The sequence below is a fragment of the Epinephelus moara genome, chromosome 3 (assembly GCF_006386435.1).
Source record: "Epinephelus moara isolate mb chromosome 3, YSFRI_EMoa_1.0, whole genome shotgun sequence".
Taxonomy (NCBI): domain Eukaryota; kingdom Metazoa; phylum Chordata; class Actinopteri; order Perciformes; family Serranidae; genus Epinephelus; species Epinephelus moara.
The window spans coordinates 5494938-5501804 of NC_065508.1; positions in this window are offsets into that span (position 1 = coordinate 5494938).

Sequence of the window (6867 nt, forward strand, 5' to 3'; positions counted from 1 at the left end):
CAAACACATAAGCTGTGAGCCTGCTCCGCCTCAAGCCGGTCGCGGCGCACCATACGCCCGCCGCGAGCCGTTCAGCACCGCGGACAGTCGGACTAATGGGATGTCGAACCAATGACATGGACCCACATAAAGAATCTGTGCATTTTCAACACACCACAAAAAGCATCCCACTGTATAATGCACAGTTTCTGCCCTACTTTTAAGTATCATATTTTGCATATACTTCAGCTCATGCCTAATAACACTGGTGGATACAAGAAGTTTTCTTTCAGAGCAAAAGTTACCCAGGAATACACATTCTTTCAGGCCAAATAGTAGTCTGTCGGTGTAAGTATTCCCCTCCAACCATGGATAGATTACTTGACGGAGCTACTGGGCACAGGCTCAGGGGCCCAAAGTGTTGAGGGCCCCCTGGCCTTCACCTGCAAAACATAAATTAAATGAACAGGGATCAACCACAAAGAGACTCACATTTATCGCAAAGAGATGCAAATGAATAACAGATAGACACAAAAAGACTAATAATGACACACTGTACCTAAGAGACACAAGTTGGCATTTAAAGACACAACATGACATCAACAAATGCAAAGGAACTATAATGTGACTTAAAGCGTCAGTGTGTAAAAATGGTGAGTAACAGTGACATCAGCGGTCAAATTCTAGATTGCAGCGCTCACTCACTTGCCCCTCCCGTCGGGTAAGTGACGGTGGCCTCGTAGGACCTCGCGCAGACAGCAGAGTTTTTCGAGTTTTTCAGCAGTATCTAGCGACGAGGTGAATATTTATTTAGGAATCTAAACCATGTTACAATATGTTGTAGCTTACCAGTGAGGTATAGGTTATCTGTGAGATATAACGTTATGTTAGCAGTGTTTTATTTCTAATTGTTTTGGTAACACGAGCAAACATTAGCACAGTAATGCTAAAATAACACGTTTTATGTGATAGTCACGGCACAGTGCGGCAAATATAGGTTGGTATGAAGCGTTTCCAGAGTGTTCTTCCACAGGACACAGGGAGATAAGGAAAGAGGGAAAGGGAGAGGAGGAAGACCAGGGAGAGGAAGGGGGCGAGGGGGTAACGTTAGAAGCAGTGCAGGAACGGCCAGGCGAAGAGGTGTGTCTCAGTTACCCAGAGGGAGGAGGAGGAGAGAGTGGCAGCCTTCGCAGCAGCGCGAGAGGAATCAACAGATTAGGCTGTAGGCTACGCTAACCATTTAGCTGTAGCTCTGNGGCAAAACGTGTGTGGTCCTCCATTTAAAGTGCGACAGAATCATAAAAGTACAAAACAGGTTCACGCAGAAGCGCCCCGGATTGATCTTCACCTTAACCGTCTCCAGTGACCGCAAGTTCTAGGTAAACGTATATCCCTTTCGGCCACTGTATTCAAATATAGCGACGCAAGAGGGCAGCCTCCAGCAGACCGCGCCCTGCCTGTGTATATGTAGAGGAATCATTCTAAGCCTATGAGAAAGCTTCCATTTGTATGTGAATTGCATTACACTTTAGTAAATATATATTTATGAAAGCAATAGTTGATATTTGCTAATAAACAACCACGTAAATGACATATTGTAACTTTAAAACAACTACAAAGAGAAACAAAATGACCAAAAAACAAAAGACACAAGTACCACTAGGAGACACAAAAAGATGACAAAGTCGCACGAAACAACCTACAAAAGATGCTGATAACTACAAAGAGACACGAATAAATCTGCCTGTCTTGCTCCTTTGTAGGAGAGGTGATGGGGCCATTTGCATGTCTGGCCTGCCGTCACATAATCCGCCCATGCCTCCAACAATCCACATATTTCACTACCTTTTTAAGACACATGATGCCTTCCTTAACAAGAAGGAAAACATGCAGCTCTGTACTGAAGACATCTTATTCTGAACCCAGATTCTTTGTTTTCCAGATTCAGTGCGACATTGTTTTGTGGTGGTTTCACCATATGTTCCTTCAAGGCCTACCAGCAGAGGAGGCTTTTGTTTGTGGTGCTTGTAATCCTGCATAATATCTGGAGTCAAAAATATGCAGTTAAAAAAAAGACAGGTTAAAAGGTTACAACTTCGTATGGTTTCTGACAAGTATTTAATATATGAACAACATGGAATTCTTTTTGGTAGACTGAAAATGCAGTCTTAAAGAATTTGTATCCCCCTATAACTTTTGCGAGTTAAGAAGTAACTTTTGTATATTTGCCAAGTTTATTAAGCTCGTTCTGGGAAAAAAAGTATGATAGGGGAGAGGGGATACACACTTTGGAAGACTGCATGTCCAGCCTGGTAGGACAAGGACCTTAATCATGTTGCTTTAGGTCCACTCACCTAACAAAACGACAGTCTGTGATCCTAAAGCACCACAGCGTCCTTCTCAGTCTGCTCCAGGTTCAACTTCTCTGCTCCTTTGTTCTCACAGCATAATATAACCAGTCCACTCAGCCACTACTTACCTGCGCTCCTCTTGATGTTGAGCTGAAAACGTGCTCTGCAGTTCAAACTGGGACAGACTGTTCATACAGCAGAAAGTCTCCACATACTTCGCTTAGATTGGGAATGTAGAAGTCACGCAGGAGGATACACCGTGGGCACCTGCTCATGACGCAATGCAGGTGTGCTTGATTTGGGCCAAATAGTGTGCTGGCAGTGGGATTGTCATTTTTTATGTGACTTTTGTTTTTACTTTGTAAAGGATGCAATTTGAATGTAAAAAATGTGAGATAAAAAAGTAAAATATTTTTTTAAATACTTAAAAAAATACAGTTAATGAAATACCTTCCTGTTAAATGCCATGCAAAAAGTTCTAAATGCAACCAGCTTGTTGCAGCCTGAAGTGTACAACTCCAGACTAAATCCAAATTTCAGTTTTAAGTTGAAAAGGGTTGTAGCCCGTCATTAGTCAGTGCAACAGAGCAGCTTGTTAAACCCTTATTTCTGTAAGTCTGTGATTGTAAGCACAGCTCTGGGTTGCTGTATCTTGTGTTCAGTTTTTTTCTTTCATCTGTCTGTGTGAAAAGATTTTGTTCTTTGACTTGTGACAACAAAAGGTCTCTAATCAGCACTCATTTGTTTAATCCATACAAAAGACTCCAGGAATTCACCAGCCAAGAAATAATCAATATAAAATAAACCAATTAGTGAGCTTTATTTATTCATTTGTCTTTGCACAGAGCCGAGCTAGCTGCCTCCCCCTGTTTCGAGTCTTTATGCTAAGCTAAGCTAACCATCCCTAGGCTCCAACTTCATCTTGGACAGGTATGAGAGTGATATCAATTTTTTTTATCTTACTCTTGGAAATAAAGGAAATAAGCATATTTCCCTCAATTCAAACTGTTTATTTCACGTAGTTAGATAACTAAACACTTGGTTATGGTTAGGTATAGACTGTGGTATGGTTAATAAAAAGATTTCAGATGATTTCAATCTCCTGCATGGAGGTCAGATGTGCTTTGATAATGCTCATCCACCACCCTGACCTCCACACCTTCCTTTCCACTTTGTTACATAAAGGGTAGACTAGGTACTTTTTGTGTCAGTGGTAAACCTTTGCATCGGACATAAATTGTGAGGAGCAGAATCATCCAGTATGGATATAATTCTTGCAACAAAGGGCTGGGTTTATAATGTTCATTTAGTCAGATAACTTTGAGGAGTATAAACACATTTGATGTTTGGGCCTTCTTATTTATCTGACCTGCTTTTACCATATCAACCCTCGCGGACCCTGAGGTCCTCCGGCACCAGCCTTTTAACCATACCACAAGTTAGGACTAAAACACACGGGGAGGCGGCATTTAGTTATTATGGCCCCCGATTGTGGAACAGCCTGCCGGAGAACCTCAGAGCTGCAGAGACTGTTGTTGTTTTTAAAAAGAGGCTCAAGACTCATCTTTTTAATCAGGCTTTTAACTGATCTCTTTATTTATCTATTTTAAATTCCTTATATCTATTTTTTTTTCTCTTTTTACGTTCTTATCTCATTTAATCTTTATCTTTTGTTATTTTAGTTATAGGTTTTAGTTTTGATGCATTTTATGTCTCTGTTTTAGATCATTCTTACCTAGCTATTAACTTAATTTTATGAGCTAAATAGCTTTTTGTTTATTTGGTTCATTTTATACCTTTTATTCTATCCTACTGTTTTAGTCCCTCAGTTTTTAGCTCCAGTGTTTCCTCGTGGGGGCCTACCACACTGGGAGTTGTTCCTGGTCTCCCGATGGGGGTGCCGTCCTGTGGACAGCTCTGACCTGGATGGCTGAGGGGCACTGCACCTCAGTGTGGAGCCTCACGGTCCTCCCTGTGGCCGTGGACCGTGGGCCCTCTCAGTGTGGGCGGCCCCCAGAGGTGGCTTTTTCCTTGCCTCGGGTCTCGGTGCTCGGCCATGTCTCTTTAGTGATAGCTTGTGTGTGTGTGTGTGTGCGTGTGTGTATGTGTATATTTATGTATCTCTATGTGGGGTGAGAGTTTTCTCTTTTCTTTTTGTTTTCTGTTTTGGTTCTTTGTTGTTTTTAACCTCTGTGAGGCACTTTTTTTGGTTCTTTGTTGTTTTTAACCTCTGTGAGGCACTTTGAGTTACTGTTGTATGAAAAGTGCCATATAAATAAAGTTGATTTGATTTGAAAAACCAACATTCTTGTCTGTAGAAATTTAGTTTTGCATCTTCTATAAGGATCTTAAATCATCATCCCATCATGACTGCAACTGCCTCCACAAGTCAGTTGAGATATGACACTGTAGCAGACCTTGGTTCTTGTGCTATGGTGCGTTCATGAGCTGATGCAATCTTTGACTTTCTGTGTCAGTCAGCTGATGAACTGATTCAAACAAAAATCTGAGTATTCTTTTCATGTTGATAGATGAGTGCCGTGCAGCTGTTTGTAAATTCAGTCAGGGTTTCACCTTCCACTGCTGCTGAGCTCTGGGAGCTGGCGCTGTCCCTGGTGCTGATTTTGACAGAGGCAGCGCTGGTGGTTGCTGTCACTGTCTGGTGCTGAAGCTCATCCCAGACATATGCAGGCATTTTAGAAAAAGCCTCCAGCTAACTCAGGTTAATGAGGAGTATTTTATACTAGTCTGTACAACAACACATGTTTAAAACATCACACTTTTATGATTTTAATTTAGCTCTGCCCAGGTGTGCTGCACTGCTCAAAGAGGAGCACCCGGCCTGGGAAGGAAGTGATTAAAAGCTCCCGTGCCAGCAGTAGAAGAAGGAAGGCCTCTGGTGTGGGGGCTGCTCTCAGCCTGTGATTTTTTATTGTCTTGTTTGTATGCCTGTATATTAATAAATCCCATGGATTTAACTGAATTTTAAGGTCTTTCCTGTGGTTGTGGCGTTCAGTCTGATCATCTACAGTGGCAAACAGGTTCAGAGAATATTCTTTCACAGCATCCAATAAATCAAATCATAACAATAAAAGACCAAGTCTAAAACATAGCCTTAAACGTGCAATATGTAATTTTCTGCTGCGAGGGGTCTCAAAGCAAAACAATAACAGAAGACGGAGTTGGATGACGTCACGAAGTAGCGTGGGATCATGGGAGTTGTAGTCATATAACAGATACAGATCTTACTTAGCTTTACAGTTAGCGATGGCTTCTCCCTCTCTGCTGCTCTCTCTTGCTCAGTGCGTCTTATGTTTAGCTATTCCTCTGTCTCTTTTATAAATGCAGTTCATTTACCGGCATCAGCTCAGCATTATAGGAACGTATTGTTAGATGTTGTGGTTAGCCAGCCTCCGCTCCACACCGCTCTGCAGCGGAGGCCGCTGGCCGGAGCGAAATGATTAATATTTAGATAATATCAGCCAGATGTTTGCTTACCTGTCTAGTAGAACACACGCGAGGTCGGCGTTGAATTGTAGTCCTAGATTTTCATGAAGCTCTCTCCATCTCGGAAAGGCCACACCAATATTTATCCTTGATTTAGCTCTCTTCTTATCCCAAATTCTTCTGGGATCGCTTGGTTGACCCGTACGTTTCCGTTTTACCGGCTTGTTTACCGGGACAGCTTCGGTGTCAGAAGGTGCAGTCAATGCAAATGCATAATCATGATCCATGACGAGTTAGCTTAGCCTAGCAACAGTAACGTTCATTCTCTGACGTCTCATCCGGTCTGCTTCTTCTTCTTCTCCTTCATTTAATGGCTATGGTAACTGGAGTTACGTCGCCATTGACATGCGACCTAATGACACGGTCCGTAACTTTTATTAATATTTCATATTTATCTGGGTTTGAAAAATTGTTGGAAACATTTCTGATAATCAAAGTACACAACTAAACAAAATATATAATATTGGTTTAGTCGTTTTTAGACGTTTTTATGTGGAAAAACTACATATTATACCTTTAACACTTTTTTGCATCATCTGCATCATCACTTGCATCATCGTCTGTATCATGAGTAGCAGCAGCACCAGGGATGAAATGATCAGTTTGATGAATAAGTCAAAACACATTCAATCAGAAACAATTTTAACAATGAATCATTAAAAGTCATCTTCAAGGATAATGCTAAAAAGTTTCTGTTGTAGCTTCTTATATCAGCTTTTACAGCTTTCATCCATGTCATGTTATCATAATCTGAGTATCTTTGGGTTTATACACAAGATTACCAAATATTGGGCAGTGCAAACCTGCAGTGAGCATATTTTACTTACTCTAGACTTTTTATAGACTTAACAATGAAGTGATCAAACAAAAAACAACAAAAAAATCTTAGTAGCTGCCTTAACCAGCATCATTTCATCAACTTTCCTGACAGCTTCACAGTTACCTGGTCAGTCACTGTGTGTGTGTGCGTGCGCAGTTGGTCCAACTACATCATCCAGCCAGCCATTCCGTCAAGCTGACAGGCTGTGGC